Genomic DNA, 22,239 nt, shown 5'->3' with positions numbered 1-22,239 from the left:
ACCCTCACACAGATAATCCAGCGTATGAACGGCATTAGTTGCTACATACACATCTGATCCACAACAGCAATACTTCATTTTGAACACTCAGAAGCTGTCAGGAAAGCACTGAAGAGAGGCAGCAGGGAGGGGGTTATGCCAGTGATGCAGCTAATGAGCATTTCCATTTTAGAAGGGGAAGAGAGGCTATGCTTTGAAATACAGAGTTGGCTCATGGTGTCGTTACACTTTGATAAAATATCTGACTTAATATTTAGAGGTGATGACTTGAGACTACAGTACTTCTTTCTATATTACATCTAAAGAGAGCTTCCCTCAGTGAGTGCTTGGATGCTGCTAGAGCAAAGAAGCCATGACACACACAGCCAAATGTTTTGTGGAGAAGTTACAGCAGAAGGGGACGGGTCAACAGAGGCAAAGCAAATCATCACGAAGGCCATATCACCTCTTCTGATCCGCCCTCCCTGATGCTGGCAGAGAGCGCACCCCAGCAATTGGTGTGCAGCCGCTGCAGACAGTTTTACAGCACTGCTGCACCAGGGCTGGCACACAGAGCACGAGGCAGAGCTGGGGCGAGGGCAGCAGCAGCAGGTGAGCGCTCAGCACGCACACAGCCCCTTAACATCTTCAGGAGAGGCAGCAAGGGGCAGCGGAGCCTTCAGACATGGAGAAAAGGCATAGCCATGGCTGGCCCTTCTGAAAAGGGCCTCCCTCCTCAAACAGGCATATTCCCAACTTTTCAGTATTGCAAGGGCTGCCCAACCCTGCACATCTTCCCTCTTCAAATGCCAGATGTAATTAATTAAGCAATTTTAACAAGAGTGTATTACATATGCAAAAGAAATGCACTTGTAGAAGTGAAAAGCCTTGCTAACAGTTTCACTTTTGCAAGATTAATCAAAATCTTGAAATAAGATGTCCTGCAGGATTAACGGCAGTTGGACAAGATCTAGAAGGCAAAGGAACTAAAAGGGTTAAGCACAGCAAGGTGAAACTGCCTCTCTCTGCTTTAGGAACTTGCTTAAAAGATTGAAATGAGAGAGGGTGGATTTGCCATCATTATACTGGAAGAATAAAGAATGCTTTAAGGCTCAGTACTTCAACCTTTGCAGGAACTTTTCCATCACCATCCCAATCCAGACTTCAAAGTGAGGGCTGACTGGGTAAGGAAATTAGCCTTATCCTTCAGGGAACTAGTTCTGATACACTGTTAATACAGGAGATTACTATAAGTATGAAAACTCAGGTCACTTGCAGTGATTGGAATGTGATTTCCTTGAATGACGGAGGTCTAAGAAATTAATTTCTGAGCTGTGAAATGTATAGGCTTATCATTATCCATCTCTTATTACGAGACTCTGGTTTAAGTGTTACACACATGTATTTCTACAGCGCTCTTCATTTGACACCCGCAAACAATTTTTATAATAAGCTTTCTCTCTTTCCTTAAGACTTGTTTCATATTTTCAGTAAACTTATGAGAAATTTGTAGCACTTAGTTGAACCTGCACTGGGAATTGTTACTGCATGACAACAGGGATTTCAAAGATAATATAGACTTGTTAACCATAAATTAGAAGATTGCACGTATCTTTTAACACTGAGCTAGCCGGGGTGTGAAATGAGACATGAGAGTGTCTGACAAGTGAAGGAGGCGAGGGACACCTGTGGCGTTTTGTTCATCTGCCATAATTGGGATTTGGGGGGAAGAGAGAAAAGAAGCTAAATAAATTCTGTAGTAGTTTGAAATATGATTTTTTTTCCATTAGATTCTACTGGCTAAACAGTTTAAGTGTTGTACCTCTCAAGGTGCTGGGAGCTACGAGATGCAGAAAGGGAAGGTCTTTCCTAGCAAATAACTGTTCTCTCTAATGCTGCAGAGCTTTTTGCTACAAAAAGTAGTTTTTCTTCCCCCACAAATGGAATCTTAGCAAGTTTATACTTGAAAGAGTTTGTGACATCACATCATTAACAAACTAAACCACTAATATTTATCAGTATTATTTAAAACTTATTCATACACCTCTTACTCTCATCTTCTGTAACGTTCGTTCCCACACCTTCCCTCTGCTTCCTCTCACCTTCCACCCATTACACACAAAAAGCCCAAAGCCCTCTGTCTATTCATTCAGCTTCCTTCAGGAGGACAGTGAGAAAAGGGTCAAACACAGACTTCTACAGGGCCAAATGGGCTCCCTGAGGAAGAAATGGGTGCAGGGAGTGAAGAAACAAGAGCAGTTTCCTCCCTTCACTTTCCCCTGGCCCTCTCACTGACTGCTGCCACTCAGCAGCATCCTCTGATGTCAAATACTGCCTGCAGAGGTGAGAAGGATGATGTGGAGAATCCACTAACACACCCAATGCACCATGTACTGCAAAATACTGTATAGCTGAGACAGGTGAGACTGCAGGAGTCCTGGTTAAATCTGCATCAGTAGATTGAGATAATGCCTGGCTCTGTCCAGTAGGAACCCAGAGAGAGGGAACTGCTGAAGACCTCTATCTTGCCTCAGCAACAGTTACGTGATAATTATTTTCCTTTTACCTAACTGATGATTGCTACATGTTGGAAATAATCCTGCAAAAGTGCTAAGCATCTTTTGCAGAGTATCACACACTTTCTAAACACTACTTGCACAGAGGCAAGGGCTACCTCTGTACCACAGATTCAAACACTTAAACAGAAAATGCTATACCACAAATGAAGGACAGTGAAGGGGCTTAGGTTCTGACTGCAAGAAAATGATTGTGGAAATTATTACAATTCATATTTCCCAACATAAAGACAAGCTGTGTTCACTTGAGCAGACATCTGCTTTGAATTCTTATTCGTTGGTCACACAGAAGAATCTACTTTTTCTTTTACACAGTACACAGCAAGTGATACTGATAAAGTGACCAATCTGCAGTGTACTCAAATCTTTGTATTATTTCGCACAAAAGATAGCAGCTACACGAGTTAAAGAAACATATAAATAAAGTGCAGATGTACACATCACTGAGCTTAGTATTAGTAAATGTAGCTCTGCAAACGTACACAAGTGGATACAAGGCTATAGGACAGCAGGCCAAGCCAAAGGTCTATCTAGCCGAGCAGCAGATAACCAGGAAGGAAGAGAAGACAAGAATGTGATAAGGATAGACTGATACTGTCTTCCTCCTACAGTGTAAAGATCTCCTGAACTTGGACTTCAAGTCAACATCTTTATGTTTAATACCTTTGATGGACCTTCCCCCAGTGAATTTGCCTGAAAAGTACATATTTACTGCATCCAGAGCATCTTACAACAGTAACTTCCACAGTTTAGTTTTGCCTTGCATCGTATTTTCCCCCTTTAATTGTAAACTCACTGCTGGATCGTTTTATTCGCTAGCACCTCATTCTTATGAATGCCTGTTCAGTCTGCTTCCTAACGTAACTCATTACCTCAAAACAATTCATTTGTTTTCATACTTCATACTTCTTTAATATGCTTACACAGAGGTCTTCTCCATGCTGAGGAGTCCTACCTTATTAAATAGTCACCTCAAAATAGATGAAAGAGTGGCGATCTCTTGTGGCGAACCCACCTGCCTACTGTCACGAGCTCAATAAAGCACACACACTGCCAGCTACCACACTGCAAGAGAATTCATCTGGGAAAGTAAACCTCTCTTCTTTCACACCACTATTATTATAATTGTCAGAGTTATTTTTCTGTTGACCATACACTTTAGGACAGAAACCAATTTCTTGTTGAAATGTCTCCTGAAGATGGAAATATTGTGAACAGCACTGTGTTGGTATATTTGTGAGTTGGTAACACCATTTTGCCATTTTGAGAAAAAAACTCCTCTAGCCCAAGAAATAAAAATGGAAAAGAATTAATCCTCTCAACAGTATTCTGCTTAAAAACTAGTATCTTTCATCATATGATCTAAAAATAGTGGGGTCTTTTTGTTTTTGTTTTTAAATAGGAAGGGTACACTCCCAAGTGGATATACAAATGAATTTCCTGTAATATTCTGCCAGATGCACAGATGGCATGAGATTAGGAAAGAGCTCCTGGCACCAAACGCATGATGATTTTCATAAAGTGTAGGTTCAGTGGTTGGGAGTAATGCATCTGTATTCATGTGAAAACCCTTTATGCTACATCATATTATCATGCTTTCTCTTTACCTAATTATCACTTCTCTGCAGGACAGTGATCACAGAATTTGCTGCTGTTGTGCTAGAGAGAAAAATGGGGCATTACATCCCTCAAGGAGTGCAAGTTCTGTACCTGACCCATGTCTGCAAGAACCACCGCTCACATGAACACTGCTGACAGCAGGGTGTAGAAACGTGCTTAACCTGGGGAGTCTCCCCACAAAAGTGGGATAAAGTTATGTATAGTTTTCATATAAGTTGAAAGAATCATTACAAGTCATTTTTGCCCATCTTCTTCTTACAAAACAAAGTAAAGCAAACTAACAGACACTTATTTAGATTTTCTTTAAAAGCCTCCAATGACAGAAAAAAAACCTCCAGCATTCTTAAGCAACCTATTCTACTGAAGCATTAGAATACAGATCAGATCTCCTAAGGCCATTGTTCTTGTTCTCCCCTTTTGTTCTCTTCTCTTAAGCAATGTCACAGAGGTTGGCATTGTCTGCCATCTTGCATACAACATTCTTGATGGCACAGTCCCTAAACAGTAGTGTTTTTTCTTGTTATCGACACCATCATAAAAATCTGATTCAATTTATGATTTACTTCAATTTTTAATTCTGGTATGAACTACGTGTTCCTTGCAGTGCACACACACTTGGTCTTCTACCAATGTCAAAGACAAGGACCTATCCCGGCTCCCAGCACAGCCACGGAAGAAGATGGAGCATTCCCCTTCCACTACTCCCTGCTAGGCATGACGGAGAGCATGCAGGTATCCCTCCATGAAACGCCAACACAGACACCCGTCTCCCACCTCCACACACAGTTTGCTTTCAGAAATGTTTGATCGCTGAGCTCCCTGCTGGATCCTTATCACATCTCCACAAATGCAAGACAAAAGCAGCCTATTTCATATTTCTGCTAGGAGTCAAAAAATGAAACTACCACCAAACTGTGAAAGGCTGGAAGTGAGGTGGCTTGAGAAAAGGAAAGGGAAAGGATATAGCTTGGGAGCATCTCGTTTGAAATTGGAAGCACAGTTCATAAATACCAAGTCCACCTGGGGTGTAGTATGTATCAGAAAAGAATGCAAGTAGGTTTACAGCTTTGGCACTTTCTCCCTCTTAATTACGGAACTCTTGGATTATTTTTGAGGGCACAGAAGACATTAGCATGCTCAGATCATCTCACTGCTACTACACTGAACATTTACCTTTCTTGCCTTCAGAGCATGTTCCACAAAACCTAACAATTAAACTGGCTTCTCAGACTTGTGCAGGAAAGCCCAGCTCGGTCTCCAGACCTGGGGGAGCCCAAACTGCAAAGCCAGCGATCCTCATGGATCCGAGGAAGCCAGCTATGACCAAAGTAGGAGTCCCATACACAGCAGCAGTGCTGTACTACCACGCTGAGCTCCCACGACAACAGCATCTTCCAACCCACTCGTGACTGTGGAGCTACATTATTTGTGCAAGGGCAGGAGAGGTGGGTCAGGGAAAAGTTTAGGCAAAAAGATAACGAAAATCCTGGCTCCTTTGTCTTTTATGCAATTTAGCTTTTTGTATCAGAGCACAGTAGGAGTGAAAATATGCTGTTGGAGCCTAGTGAGCAACCTAAACAACCAATAACAGACGAAAAGACCTTGCAGCGTGATGAAAGGAAGACGCTCAAGTTTCAGTAGAAGGATCTGCAGTGTCAAGTACTGCAGCACAGTCTGGGACTGCCACAATCCCCACTGCCAGCTGGAACAGGAATTAAGGGCAGAAATGAATGATTCTTGCAAATGAAACATGAACTACAGATGTGTAATTTGGGAGTTTCCAACAGCTCAGGGAAGAAGCAGTAGTTGATAGAAAGCCGAGAGCTGCACAAGAGATGCCTACTAACGTTTGAGCAGTAAAGACAAGAAAGATTTACAGTCAGCTGGGGAAACTGGGACAAGAAGCTTTCTTTGATAGTGTGCCTCACAGAAATGCTGCAAACTAAAGCAGATCTTTGAAATGCTATATATGTATATTCAGTACTAGATAATGATTACAGAATATTTGACCCTGCACTGCCATGAGCACCTGATATATATGTATAAAAAACTAATTTATAAAGACATTGCTAGGGCCCTGAAGGCAAAAGGGAAAATAATTCAGATCATAAAGCAAAGAAACTCCATTGTTAGGATTTGTATGAGAAGCTGTCAAGGAGGTGGGTTGATGCAGGATTCAAAAGGCAGTTTTATACCTAAATACATTGAGAACCATCTTTGACTACCTTGCTTTGCTTTTAAATGAGGGGGCAGGGGAATCAGTCTTTTAGGAGAGCTCAGAGAGCTCCAACTGAAAGCGTACTATTAGCCCCAAACAATAAGAAAAATCTTCTGTTGCCCAGACACTCATAAATCTTGCCAAATCCACACGAGTAAGCACAGATCATGGCCACTGCGTGGCAGGCACCAAAGTGCTGCTTAGCCTGTATGCTATTTCTGTCAGTGACCGGCAATAGAAGCTAGGGAACAGCCGAAAACTGGGGCAAGCAGATAGCTCAGCTTCCTCAACATATTTACCAGCCTCCACCTAAAGGCAGGTCAGGGCCTTCCTAAGTCTAGAGGCAGTGTCTTTGCATTCAAAGCTTTTCCCTGACTCTTCTTTCATCACTTTGCCCAAGCACTTACCGAAATCTTGCTCAGCTTCAAAACAATGATATTGGGCCAAAAAACTCAGAAAACTCTCAAAAAACAGAAAACTCTTGCCAGTGAAGTAATGTTAGCTTTGTTCCCTTCCCCCCTTTTTCAAAATCAGTACTGAAATAAGTTGTTTTGCTCGTATAGCCTATTCCCTTTTGAGGGAGTACGATGTAATAGACAAAATATAATAGAAAGGTTTTCCAGTTCAGATATCCTAGCAGGCCTTTTCTAGCCTTTAGAAAAATAGCCAGATCACAAAAATATATATTTAGTAAGTGTCCACACAAATTAAACATATACCAGTAATGTATTCCTTCTGGTATTTAATTTAAAAAAAAGTGCCAAGCTGTTCCAAGTTTCATTTTCTGTGAATCAAAGCTTATGCTTTACTTTCAAAAATTGAATGCTGTTCCCAGTAGCCTCATCTCATCCGTCCTTAAAGCATAACACTCACAGTGCAAACTATTTCTTGGGGTTCTGGAAGAACCGAATAGTGCTTCGCTCCCTGTCTTTGTTATGTGCACACTAAACACTCATCTCCTCCAGGCACAAATCAGACTTACTGGTTCTACAGAAGTGACAGGGACCTCAAAGGTAGCATAAAGCTACATAAGCATAAAGTTCTACAACAGTGATCAGAACCATAAAGCCAGCGTTAATGCATTGAAACAAGCAGACAAATCCCAATAAAGCATTCACATGTAGAGCTTAACACAAGTGGCCATGAGAAGACCTGAATTCAAGGTTTGATTTCCACACAAACTGTATGGCAGACAAATGATCGCAGTTCAGTTTCATAACTGAGTCTGGATTCACTGCAGCTCTCTAGGTAGCCTAAGCAAAGCAGTACCCAAAGCAAGGAATAACACGCAGAACAAGGAAGAGGACCATAGGCTGGAAGTCAGACTCTGGTCTTTTTCTAAACTCATTATGGACTAATTTTTAAAGAAGCAATTTACATACATTTTCTGTAAGTACTTTGTTCTCTCTCACCTGTAAAATGGGATTCAGAGCAGACAAAACCATGGGTTCTTATTGGCCACCTCAGATGTGCAAAGAGATCCTATGTAAGATACTTGTACAAAAAGCAATCTACTTTTGCATAATTATTAGGCAAATCATCTCACTTTCAAAAGGGAAAAAAAAAGGCTATAGTGGATTTTAGTGCACAGCACATTTAGGAATAAGTCTAGAAGTGTTAGTATTCTGACGAAGAAAGTGGTCCTAAGGGTTGATGCATCTTATGACTGTAGGAGAATTGATGGTAGAAGAGAATTCTTTGATGTTTTATTTAAAAGTTGTGCTCAATAATTCAATAAAGAGTTCCATTATAAATCAGGAAAGAGTAAGAACGTGTCATGAGTACAATCCAGTAATGAATAAAAAACAAACACAAGGATAGCAAGTATCTGTAATTTAGGAAGCATATAGCTCACTATTTAACCCTAGTGAATTAAGTCACCTGGGGTGGAAATCAGCACGGAGTCTTGGATCTGAAAAGTGACCCTACTGTAACGCTCTCATCCTGTGAGATTCAATAGATGAAAATTACACAGCAGCTCCAGTGTTTTTACTAACAGACATGCACTACTCTGGCTTTTTGATCAACCATTGACACCAGATTTTTTTTCATGCTTCCAGGTGAGGCAAAGATAAAAAAGGAAAAGTACGACTGATGGTATGTGTTTTGTTTCTTAGATCTTTCCCTCTTATCCCAGAACAAGTACTGTCAGGTCAGTTAGATACCCCAGTGTCTACTACTTAATCAAAACTCTGTTATGCACAAATCCAGAAGAATTTAATCCCAAGAATAAGATTTACCTTTTCTTCAGAGAAAGATAGGAGGACTCAGTACTCCCAAGTATGGGGAACAACAGGATTAGATTTCCAGAATTTCTGTTGGACTTGGCTTCAGGGACACCTTATTTCCCCTTCAAGCTGCCTTCAATTAGTCTCAGATACAAAAGGATGAAAATACTAACTTCTTATGTTCCCACAACCCCAACTCAACTTGCCATTCTGTATTTTCTAGCAAGTAGTACAAAATTATTTTATATAACCTCACAAGCATCTGCTGGCAGCAAGGAGGCCAAACCAAATTAGGAAACACATTTCCATGAAGAGTCTTCCATCAAAACACAGCAAATATGGAAATTTCCAACAACTCAGCATGTTGCTACATCGCCATTTGCCCATAAATTCCAATAATACACAGCTCTGGGATCCCATTAGCATCCTAGAGAGTGAATAATGAGTGAGCTATAAATCTCAAGGCCTATAATCACAGTCAGGGCTACCTATCCCCAATCTTTGAATCCAAAAATATATTTTGTTAATTGCATTAGCTATTTTTTATGTTATTTTGTGCCAAAATAAGCAATTCTAAACTGAGTGACACCTTTTATCAACTTCAGCTGTAACTCTGTCATCTATCACCACTTTCTACCTGGATGTCTTGTTTAGAGAAGGAAAAAAATCTCAGCTTCAGGATCTGTTATTACAGTGACAACATCACAACCAGATGTGGAAGGCCAAGTACCTTGCCTCTTCTTCCTTCCCAGGAAGTAATATTCCCACCTGTTGTTATTCCTGCCTTATCTCCTCCCCCAGTCTCCCAATAACTATTATACTACAGATGGTCCTGACAGCCCCCTCAGAACACACCACAATTTGCCCAAGATGCTTCTCAGCAGGAATTGATTTTAATATATATATATAATATTATATATTATAATATATATATATACACACACACACACGCACACACACACTTCCACCTTTCTTCTTGACCCAGGTATCTCTGAGGCACCCAAGCCACTATCAACCCAAGCCACTATCAACCCAAGCCACTATCAACCCAAGCCACTATCAACCCAAGCCACTATCAACCCAAGCCACTATCAACCCAAGCCACTATCAACCCAAGCCACTATCAACCCAAGCCACTATCAACCCAAGCCACTATCAACCCAAGCCACTATCAACCCAAGCCACTATCAACCCAAGCCACTATCAACCCAAGCCACTATCAACCCAAGCCACTATCAACCCAAGCCACTATCAACCCAAGCCACTATCAACCCAAGCCACTATCAACCCAAGCCACTATCAACCCAAGCCACTATCAACCCAAGCCACTATCAACCCAAGCCACTATCAACCCAAGCCACTATCAACCCAAGCCACTATCAACCCAAGCCACTATCAACCCAAGCCACTATCAACCCAAGCCACTATCAACCCAAGCCACTATCAACCCAAGCCACTATCAACCCAAGCCACTATCTAGCAGGACATGATAGTAGTAACGTTTTTGATTAAAGCAGGATCTTGTTTCCTTGCAATCTCCTGCTGCTTTATATTCCTAATATGAAGGCAAATGCCACTCAGTTTGATATGCCTTCAGGTGAAGAATAGCAGCCTTCATTTCGTTACACTAACATTACACTAATTGTGGAAAAAAAAATCAATTAAAAAAAATCCCTGATCTCAAAGAAATTATTTAGGAACAAGATCTGAGATTGATATAAACCTTCCTTATGCTATGATGTCAGGCATAACTGGAAAGACAGAAAAAATGGGAAACTTAAACCTGAGGAACAAAACGAAACGCGAGTGAAGCAGAACTAAACCTTCTCCCCTTAAGCCTCTATATTCTATTTCTCTTTCTTAGTTTTGGAAGGCTGTAGCAGAGCTCTGTTCTTTTAAGGACATCACATAAGTATTCAAATGTAAAAATTCTCAGATTCTAGCAAGTCTTCAACCTGAGGCATGGGCTTACATATGGCAAGTATAGCAAATTCTAATTTCCATTGCCATATTATTTACATTTTTAAAAGTCAAACCGGACAGTCATCAAAATTATGTTAGGGGCTCAACAATAACAAGGTGCATGTTGTACAAGGTTGTGGTGGCATTTTAAAAATTACTTTATCTGTGCAAGAGAGGACTTTTTTATGCTTATGCTGCTATTGTGTCAAAGTATTCAATTTCTAGAAGGCCAGAATCATTTACTGTAACATAAACTATCCCTGACTTGCTAGATTTACCTCTATTTAAGTAAGATTTGTTCTTTTAAACAAATCACATAAAAAGTTATTCACATATACAATGTTTTCTGTTGTTCCATATACTAATATCTTTTAATACGAATACAATTTTGAAACAAGTAAAATATAAAAGTGTATTACTACCTGACCACAGGTTTGCAGAAAGGGATGAACAACAGTTCCAGACAGTTTCCCCATGGATAAATTCCCTCTCCACTTAAACGTGAGACATTTAAGGGGGTTATTTCCAGATGGTTTAAGTGTATTCGTAAAGCAAACCACTTGGTTACATACCTCAGAGAAAGTTACAACAGACTATTGATTAACATTATACTTAACTCTTATGTTACTTCTCTTGTGTTATGACCTGAGCTGACAAGTGTTTTCAAAGATTGAGTTTTCAATTAAATGCAGCTTGAGTTCTTCAGCCTCCAAGTGACGTGCTGCAAAACATCCTTATTACACAGCTTACAAACATTTTAACACTACTGCAATAATGTACTACAACTTGATTGTTATTGCTCTAACATAAGAAACAGCATATGGTTCCTGACAGACTATTCTGTTTATTTCATTCTTACAGCTGTTGTGGAAGCAAATAGAAATTTTAGGTAGACCTCTCCAAACCTTAATTGGTTTCTGTATGCATAGCTATTTATGCTAAAAGCTTTCATTTAAACAAATACCTTAGTGCAGTTAGCACAACGCAAAAGCAATTGAGAGTCATTTGCCATTTGTTTCTCCGTTCATTATACAACTACTCTGATCCTAGGGACAAATGGAGCAGTGCTGGGAGACATGCTATGACAGCGTACAAAATTCTAGTGCCTGGTCCTGAAGGACTTTCAGACAAAAAAAAAAAAAAAAGTTTAAAACTTTCAGTAATAGTTACCCTGCAGGCCTGATGAAAAGAGCCACATCTAAGTAATATTATTGCAGAAGTTCACTGAGACTCCGACCAATGCAAAATAAAACTAGATGCTGTACTAAGTAACAGCACTTGCCTCAACTTTCTTTCTCTGCTCTTAACCAGGGTCCCCATCCTTCCCAGGAGCACAGCCAATCATCAGATGGGAAGCCTGGGGCTAGATAAAAAAATGCACTCATTCTCCTCAGCTTTATGACAGCTTTTAAACAGACAGTTGTTTGAAACTGCTTTCAATTTTGGAACATTAAAAATGGCCCCAGCAAAGACAGATCTGTGAGTTAGACACAGAAGACTGCCAGCAGTGAGAAACAAGTTGTCAATGAAATTTACTACCTCCCCATCTGATGGAAGCTAACACATCTTCTCAGACAGTAACAAATGCATGAAAATATGCTTTAGTCCAACAAAAAGTTTATTTTGTCACATCTGGAAAGAATATAGAATTGTCCCTTTCCCAACCCGCAAATAAAGGAAGCAGCCTGGTAGTACAGGTAGACCAAATTCATGCCTGAAGTACCAGCTTCTGGAGTCCTAGAATTGCATCCAAACCTGAGCTTCCAGTTTTCCATCATCAAATACATCAGTGCAGGCCTGAATCTGCAGAAAGCCTAATTCAATTGCTCTGGCAAACACAATTCACTTCTTGACTGTTCATGGGTTGTAACCTCACAACTCATTGCTAGACACACACAACTCGTGTGCCTCTCAACCCCCAGCTGTACAGACACAGTGGGCTCCCCCCAGACAGTTGCTATACAGTCTGTATATCATGCTTATCTACCATAAAGCCTACTTGCTATTGTTCCTAGCAGCTCTCTGAGGGAACATCTGGAAACACAGCGGGGGCTCAGTGCTTGGTATATAACCAAGTTTTTAGGACAGCACAGTCTGATAAATTTGAGCATGTCCAGCAAGGATTCTGAGTGCGCTTGTTGTCTGCACATGTCTAACAAGCAAGTAAATCCTATGAGCACACAACGTGTGCCGCCGAGACAGTAATATTCATGGCCAAGAAGAATAAGCATGCCTCACATTTCTATTAGTAATGTATTATCTTGCTGTAAATATTGACTTTGCTGTAGTTTAGAACTCTAACTGTAAATTAATGGAAAGCTTATGGGAACATAAGGAGACTATGCTCTTAATGATCTTAATAGTACCTTTCAGCACACCAATGGGAATTATGGGGAGATGCATTTTGAGATATTATTTCTAGTGCCATTACAGCCTTAAGACACACAGATAAAAGTGTAAGATGACATCAATATGCTTAAGGAGGATTTTAGTGACTTTTTTAATAACTTCTTAATCACAGAAGTGCTTCTACTGCAATTGTTTCCAGCATGTAATTCAAACTGAAAGTTAACGTTTAACAGGAATAGATGTAATAAAACAGTTTTAGAAGGATTTCTTGTTAGAATATCTGTTTCTCCAATTAGCAGAAGCTAATGTTTTAATATTGAACACTGTCACTGCAGAAAATGAAAGCTCTGAATGTTTCGAAGATAAGCAACACTGCTTCTTCCTTCAGCCCATTTTGCGACGGAAACTAACCACTTTCTGATACATGCCACTTAAAAATGCTGAGGGTGACAAGAGATAAAACTCACACTTACAAGTTATTAGGAGAGCAGCAGCTCAGAACATTTTTACATTGAGACAAAAATATGTAATAGCTACAGAGAGACTATTCTGGTTTTGCAAAATAGACATCTATCCCAATCATTCTCTAAATGAGTTAAATGCTTCCACTTTAAGCAAAGAAACTTCTCAGTGGAAACAGGACAACCTACTAGAGCTCTGCTGGATCATGCACATGTTCAAAACGGTAGCTCCTGAGCTGACCTAAGGGCATTCCTCAAGTTAACCCTGTCCTGTGGAAGAGTTCCACAACAAAATTCAGCTCTTACCACCACACAGTATAATGTAAGTCTGCAAGACGTGTTCTGGGTCACCATCAGAGAACCATACTGATACTAAAAGGCCTCAGGTAATGTATAGATTTCCTCATAATTTCAGTATAAATACAATTAATTGGATTAAGAAATAAAATCTTGCACCATTTGGGTCTCTTTTTGAGGGGTGAAGCTAGTTGGAATTCTACAGGGGAAACAAAAAACAAACAAACAAACAAACTTCCTTGCTCACATTGATTGATGGGGTATATACCAACAGCCCTTTTAAATCCTCCAGTCCAGAGTCAGGTAGGCCTCCAAAGCAAGCAGGCTCTACAGTGAAGCACCTCAGCAGTAACAGCCAGCTTTGCAACTGTGCTGCCTGTAACCTCTCTGGAAAGCATTTTCAAGAGCCTCCAACACAGCCATTATAGGAAAGAAAGAAATCCATAAGCACTCATTCAATATACCTGCCTATCACCAGCCATTCTCATGAAGGGACAGACAGGGCACTATTTATGAAAACCAGGAAACAACTGGAAAAACACTGTCTCAGAAACAGAAATACCAAAATTATGCAGCACCAACTGCCCGGCTGTAGGCATGCACAGATCTTGCTACATCTTTCTTCAGGGAGGGAAAAGGTTAATTTGCAGGAAAGGCCATCGAAAACCTCAGCCAAGGAGCACTCCACACTTGCCTTTGTTCAATCTAATCTCTATCTGCAAACAGCAACTTTCCACACCAGTACTGCCATACAACTCCTGCCGGGCTGCGCAAAGAGGAGCCCCCGTCAGGAGCTAGCACGAGCACAACAAAAAACACAGCCTCCTTCACAGAGTGGAGCAAGGCCTTGCTGCAGCACTTCTCGCTCTGAAGTGCAACCCCCTCAGCTCTTGCATCCCTTGCTAAAGCCCACTGCAGAGCAAGTAGGTCTCAACTTCTCACAGCACAACCCCTCCTTAACCCCAGCCTTCCAGCTTTCAAACCACAGGCTATAAACAGCAGTTTCTGCTCTCACCTGGCTTCCTCCAGCTTTGTTTCTCCTTCAGGTCGCTGTTCACAAAGATCTTGTTATTTTCCTGAAGCCAAGCACCAACTGTCTGTCACCACATTGAGATTTTTCTCCTCCCTGCTCCCCTACCTTACCTCTCCTGCCGCAGCACCCAGCTGCAATCACTCCTCACCCCCAGGTGTAGCTGAGGGCTAATTAGGTATTTGGGCTCCTTTCTGCTAAGTCTGAAATTCCACCACAACTTGCCATCCCTATGGGGAAAAGAGGGCAGATTTAAATCCCTGTTATGTACAGAAGACATTCAGGAGCTTTTGGGTTGCTTTTTCACTTGAACAAAGCAGGAAACAGACTGCTTTTCACCACTGCAAATATCTGCGGCAGTTTAAGAAAGACATTTAGCTTTGCTTTGAGATGGATCCATATGTTTTAAAAATCTACAGGGATAAACTGAGATAGACTTGCTCGCTCCAGAAGAGCAAACAGTTCAAAATTTAGGCTGTTTTGCTGAGATCAAAGAGACACTATTCAAGTTAAACTGACTGTGACCTCTGTCCCTGAGATTGCAAATGAGTGTCCTGGTCACCTGGGTACACTCGCATGTGGGTACTTGGTCTTGACTAGGAATTCCATTCACGTGGGAGAAGTTTACAGTGAAGGGGTTATGTTCTTGCAGAAACTGCTGGGTTACCAAACCAGCACTTTCTACAAAGAAAGAGAGAGACAAACAATTTCCTTCCCCACCAAAAAAAAAAAAAAAAAAAAAAAAAAAAAAAAGAGAGAGAGATTCTTGCCTTTACTGCAGCAAAGGTGAACATAGAGCATTCTCAACACCACACTTCAGCAGGCTCAGGAGCAAAGTGAGGAGCTGCTCCTCAGCCCAGCATGAAAGAACTCAACTGAATAGCCCCATTTTTAGTTTTTGCATGTAAAGAAAGTAACCTCTACAGCCTGGTTGTTAGATCTGCACAAGGGAAGATGTGGATTTCAGCCCCTCTTTTGGCAACTATCCTACACTAATAATTCATAAGAACTAGAATCCCCGTCTTCCCTTTTCTTTGGGAGTGCTCTCACCAGAAAATGACACTCATGGTTCTTGATCCAAAGCATATTTAATTATTCCATGCAAAACTTCACTAAAGGGAATTCAGTGAGCAGGAGACTGGAACACTTTATAGGCTGGCAATTAGGGCACTGCCTTTCAAATTCCTGCAAGCAGTGAATAAATGGACTTTGTGTACCTATTGCCTGCATGAATGCTCTAATCATTAAGCTCTCGGATAAACGAGGAGAGGGTATAGGCCACTCTTACCTCTTACCAGCCTAAGATAAATAAAACTTTTCTATCTCAATGTCCTTTTAAACACAAACAAAAAATACCCATAACATGTCAACCCACCAAGGAGCAAAACGTTCTCTACCTGACCCTTCAGGCTGGACTGTGGAATGGGCCACTACCACGTATGGTCACCTGGACACCAACACCCACTGAATAACTGTCCCTTCCAGAGACACCCGGCGCTGGGCTACCCACTTCTCTTCCTGGGCTGGTGTCCAGTTTAAACTGAGCTCTCCAGCACCATCAAGTCTGAGACGCCCCTGGGCATACCACATGGCTGGAGGGAACTCTATTAGCAGAGAAGTGATTACAGATCCTTTCATGCAAAATTGCATCAGGGTGTACATTTTAACGTTACAAACATACATACCGATTAAATCCATTTGTGGATCTAACCTTTAGTCCTTTCAAAAACAAAATTAACCATAGAACCTACTTTCTCTTTCCCATCTAACCTGGGAATAAAAGAGACAATAAGCTCACAGCAAGGCCACAAACCAGTCTGGAAATAAAAAAGACAGAAAGTCAATTTGCTTAACACCTACCCTAGTCAAATGAACCCCAAGTTTGTTGTGCATTTATCCTTAAAGCACATTCAACAATAGGGCAACAAGATGCTGAAATGCTCAAAGGCAAACCTGTTCTGGTATAATCGGTTTATGCACATGCACAGTGTGCTGTTCATTGTATGCCTAATACAAACCCCTTCTCTGTGCTAGAAGACAGAAGGGCTGTGGAGGTTTACTGGTCACGAAAGCGAATTCTTGCTGTATGTCACCATATAAGCTAGTAAATGTGTCATGAAGCCATACCCTTACATTATAATGCAGGTTAAATCAAAACCATACCAAGATACATCTTTAAAACAATGCAATCTATATATTCATAGCATAGCTTCTCAGACACTGAAAATATGGGCTAAATGTTAGTTTCAAATATGTGCAGCAGGCTCCTTGACTAACATTTGACTGTCAATAAAGAGATTACTGTAGGATTAAGCCTTACCTTGGGAGATAGAGAAGAAACAAATCTCTAATTATCTCTACTCTTGTACTCCGGCCATGATTTCTGTTTCTCTGGGGAAAAATAAGCTTTGTGTTGTCTTAAGTTTAATGTGTGTATTCTTTCAGTTAGTTTTAATATATTTTAAAGTATTAATAAGGTAACTTCTCACTTTTATTTTCTCATCTTTACATGTATTTTTAATAGGAATATTTTTGTAATTGTTCTTGCAGCATATACACTTATTGATGCTAACCAGCCTTGTTCTATACATTTTACCCTATATCCTGATCTTCCCTTTCAAGAATGACCTAAAACACCTGAACCACCACAGAAGAAGGAATTTTGGATTTGTAATCAAACAGTTTACCTTTTGTTACTAATTAACTAAACTACTGACAAATATTTGCAAAGCAAACTCTGTTTGTTAATGACTAAACACCAGCATGAACAGAAGTAACCTTCCTCATTTTGAGAGGAATGCCATTCAAATACCATCTTACTCTTTCTCCTACAGACAAAGCTGAAGTTGGAATTAAAATAAGTGAGAACAAAAAAAAGAAGTCTTGATCTAGAAAAATTATATCATGGTTCTGCTGAGTGGAGTGAAGAGGGAAGGAAAATTAAGGACATACTTTCTAATAACGTGAGAGAAAACAACCCAGTATGCAACTGAGGGAGAGAAGGAGAAATTAATGGTGGAAGAGAACTACAGTTTAAAGTAAGAAAAGCACAGCAGAGTGCTTTCGGTAAATTTGGTGAGGAGGAAAGAGAAGGATGAACGAATAGAATGTGGTAGAATGATGATAAGAAAAGGTGTATAGAAATGAGGGTGACTGACCAGATGTCACAGGGAGGTAAAGGAAGGGAGCAAGGGAAAAGCATGAAGTAGACATGAGAAAGAAATACAAATTGTTCAGTGAGAAGGAAAACCATGATAATTACTGATGCTGCAGATGCAGAAGAAATGAAAATTACCAGGAAAAAATCACTAGACTGTACCACAAAACAGGAGATAGAAACGGAAAACAAAAACATGAGAAAAAAAAATCAGGCTCTTTGTTATTTCTTCATTTGTATTAAATCTAATTTAAACTACAACACTTCTGTTTGACTTAGAGGAAGTCAGGAAAGCTCTACAAAATATTTTCTTTCCCTGGAAAGTGAATGTCCAACTCACTTTTCCTGAAATGTTCCTATTCTGTTAGGAAAAGCAGAACAAAATGTGTTATTCTGAGTTACACTGAATTGGTGTTAAGTTTGCCTAACCAATCAAAAAGACTCCTTATGGGTTAATCTGTAACTAAACTTTTCCTGTATGAATTGTTGTAGGGTTTCTGGGAAGTTATTGTTCAACTATCACATTCTTTTCAATGAACTAACTTTCCAGGAGGCTGCAATCCTGCAGCCTCCCATCTGCTAAAACTGTTAGATTAGACACTATTTGCAGGAAAAACATTATGTCATGGGACACTTGGCCTAAACAGGCACCTAGTCTAAAGACAAAAATGGGAAGGAGGCACAGAAGTGTTTCTTGCATAGAGCTCCCTCTTCCCATTTGTACTCATTTTTTGCACTCTCATGATTGTCTTTCAATTTCCAGTCCTCACCTCCTCTCACATCCAAAGTTACTTCTAAGCTCCATGCTTTATCTCTTACCATTACTTCCACATCTCTTTCCACATCACCCCTTTTGCTCTCCCACCCAATCTTTATTTACTAGACACTCTGCCTGCTACGAAGACTAGAATGTCTGCTGTGAAAGGTTATATGCTCCCCTTGTTATTTTGGGCACATCTGCCTGTCCAGGTATCTTCATTCTCAGGTGGCTGTCACTCAGACGCTTTCCATGAGCCCAGAAAACAAGTTTCTTAGCCAGTGCTAGTTAAGGGGTCAGCTGAGGATGTGAGTGTGCTTGTAATACATGAAGCTCTTGGTGTGTGCTGGCACAAGAAATACATATTTATAAGTCACACACACATACACAAAGACAGCACCAACAAAGACTCAAGCATATAAAAGAGAACATTTTTCAATTACGTGTTGTGATGTGTATGCCCAGGGGTTTAACACATATGTGTGTGTATGTGATAGGTGTGCTGATGCTAAGAAATGTTTTCAGTTCTTGCTGATCTTTTCCTTACCCCTAGGACTTGTTATAGAAGAAAACATATTTCCAAAAATATATTACAAAAAATACAGCAAGATAGTAGTTTTGGTAACAGGCATTTAAGAAGTACAAAAGCAATTCAATCTTGTATCACAGTTCAATTGTAACTACAGTTCTTCTGGCTTCTTTAAAGACATCAACTTTATGTATTTTACAGAATAAATAAGCTTATATGCAAAATTAATTGCTATGTGTCACAAATTTGTAAGACTTTTTAGCCTTTCCTTCTGGAATCAACTAACCTCACTGATTAGTCACACAGGACAAAAACCTTTTCAAAGCTTCCCTCCAAAGAACATTTGTGTCTGAATTATGACAGACCTAAAAGATGAACTAGTCAAATGTTTTCCAAATCCTGAGTAAATCGGCTTTGTGTTGAGATGAGTTGTCTTCCTCCCCCACAAAGGAATTTCAAAGGTGTGAGTTACTCAATGCACTTGTATTTTTCAACAGAAATAACAGATGTTCTCAAGTTTCTCCAAGCTGTGACTCCAACTGTTGTGCTGAAAAAAGTCATGACCCAGCTCCTACAAACATATTAAAACTGATTTTATTTCGCCTTACATTTTATTAGCCAGTTGCTCTGTCTATTTATACTATTAAACATGAAGCTTTCAACGACAAAGGGACTCATCACACACTAATTGAAACCAATGTCAGCACTCCAACTGGGTGCCAGAGTCCTTTACAAACATTGGCAAGCATACCCAGTAAACTCAAATTTTTAAAAGTCCAGTCTTTGCATAATTTTGAATGCCTTGAGGTAGTCAGAATACCAAAATAATAGGCATGGGAGCCAAAGCAGTTTGTCAGGGAGCTGTCCCTTCCTAGTTATACCCCAAAACTATAAGAATGGAACTGCCCTCTCTATTTTAGAACAGTGGTATTATTAGATGCCTGCTTGTATAAAACACGCATAACTCAATGATGCAAACATAGGATAAAGCTCACGAACTGTTAATTGAGAATGAACCCAGGGCAGGGCATGACTCAATCCAGTTCACAGTGGACAAGTGAACCTGTAAAAATACACAACAATCATTTGCAAGTACTCCTTAGTCCATCTCATCTCCTACCTGTGAGCTTGACAAGAGGTAGCACATGACGTGCAGCTTCTGAATTAGGCATCTAGCACACCTTACGGAAATGGTAACAGCTGAGCTTGTTCTAAAACCTCTTCACCATGGGAGCACTCATGTCAATTTTTCTCTCCCCACCTGTCAATATTCACAAAACTTGTAGGGTTTCAAGTGTCTTTGATATGTAAAAACAATTTTCCTCTCAAGCTTGGCTGAAAACAGTCCATAGATTCAAAACTTGTTATGAACAAATTGATAGACCAAGACTTGAAACCAGGTAAAATAGCTGTATTGCACAAAATTAACGTGCCCCATGCTGAATGCATAAAAATTGCTTGACTGACAGGTCCTACAATGTAATTACCATGGTGAAATCATTAACTAGTACCACGTTAACTCTGTGGAGCTCTGCAAACAAAGATTCTCTTTTAGTTTGCCAGTAAACTAAGAGAACAGTATCTTTCTCTTCAGGATGTGCAGGTTGCAATATTAAAGAATTTGTTATCCCAGTCAGACAGGTCTATCACAGCACAGTCTTCACTCAAAATCTCTGTTGATAACACCAGTCATTTGTTAGAGCCATATTCATAATCCCAAGAAACTGTCTTAAGAACAATACAAGTTGCACTTGTTGCTTTAGGAGAGATCAGGTGATTAAAAGCAACAAAAATTATTATTTTTCTCTCTTTCATAGCAAATTGCACAAATTTTAGTTTAATAAAGCCAAAGAAAGAATCAGTCTGTCTCCTTACAGCACTGTCTCAGTTGAAATATAATTTTGAAGAATACAAAATGTTTTGATTGCTGACAATTGAACTGATTTTATACAAAATAATTTCTGTGCTGCCTTGTTTTCTACACACAATAGATAATTGTTCAGGGCCCCAGCTTGCTAAACATTCATGCCTCTGAGACTTTTGCACATAAAGAAGGAGGGAGCCTTCCTTACCTTTAGTCAGAGAGGTTTTGTCTGTGTATGGTTTATTCATATAGAGCATGTATTATTTGAATGGTTCAAGTCAAAGCCCTTTTATTATGAACCTACTAGAATCAATACTTCAGATCCGGATAATTAACAAGGTTTGCAGCTAGCAAATCAAGTCTTCCTGAATAACGAAGACTAAATATATAGTAGTGGTTATTGGGTGTATAACCCACCCTTTAAAAGCATAAATATCCTGAAACTTCATGGCCTACCACAATAATTAACCAAACTTAGTAGACAACTAAAGAGACATTTTTTTATCAGAACTTTTGTTCCTGGGTGTTAAAGACAATTTTGCCTTTCATTACATGTGTGGAGATATCACTTAGCACTGTATTAACAATTGTACTGAGAATTGTGCTGAGAATTGTACTGCAATCACTGAGAATCAGGCTTTTGACACTGTATCCCATAACATCCTCACAAAGAAGCTGATGAAGTATGGGCTGGATGAGCAAACACTGAAGTGGATCAAAAACTCTCTGAATGGATGGGACCACAGAGTGGTTGGTCAGTGGTGCAAAGTCTAGCTGGAGCCCAGTAACCGGCGGTGTGTTCCAGGTCAATACTGGGTCCAGTCACGTTGAACATCTTCATTAGTGACCTGGATGTTGGGGCGGTGTATCCTCGGTAAGTCTGCAGACAACATGTAACTGGAAGGAGGGGCTGATACACCAGAAGCTCGTGCTGCCATCCAGAGGGACCTGGACAGACAGAAGAAGTGGGCTGGCAGGAAGCTCATGTAGTTCAGCAAAGGGAAGTGCAGAGACCTGTGCCTGGGGAGGAACAGCCCCAGGCACCAGCAGATGCTGTTCATTGTGAACTGGACTGAGTTAGGCCCTGCACTGGGCTCGTTCTCAATTAACAGTCCGTGAGCTTTATCCTATGGTCGCGTCACTGAGTCATGTGTGTTTTTATTCAAGTAGGAATCTGACTACTTACTTATTAAAAAGGCACATCTAACATAC

At 40.2% G+C, this 22,239-nt stretch overlaps 1 protein-coding gene across 8 annotated transcripts in view; it reads right to left on the bottom strand.

Annotated features, from left to right (window-relative positions):
• The window catches only part of LOC308194159 (claudin-22-like), a 57,328-nt gene that overhangs the window by 17,994 nt on the left and 17,095 nt on the right, over nucleotides 1-22,239 (bottom strand). For 4 of the 8 annotated variants that reach the window (XR_013950343.1, XR_013950344.1, XR_013950345.1 and 1 more), the window contains exon 1: nucleotides 14,706-15,621. The exons of 3 other annotated variants lie outside the window; for them this stretch is intronic. The gene's annotated coding sequence lies outside the window, so the exon portion shown is untranslated. Of the gene's footprint in view, nucleotides 1-14,705; nucleotides 15,622-20,295; nucleotides 21,976-22,239 lie in introns of those variants that run through there. One more of the 8 variants, XR_013950342.1, reaches the window with a different exon arrangement.

The sequence above is a fragment of the Anser brachyrhynchus genome (genome assembly GCF_964034855.1).
Source record: "Anser brachyrhynchus genome assembly, chromosome: 4".
Lineage (NCBI taxonomy): Eukaryota > Metazoa > Chordata > Aves > Anseriformes > Anatidae > Anser > Anser brachyrhynchus.
This window is presented reverse-complemented; position numbering and strand designations above follow the sequence as displayed.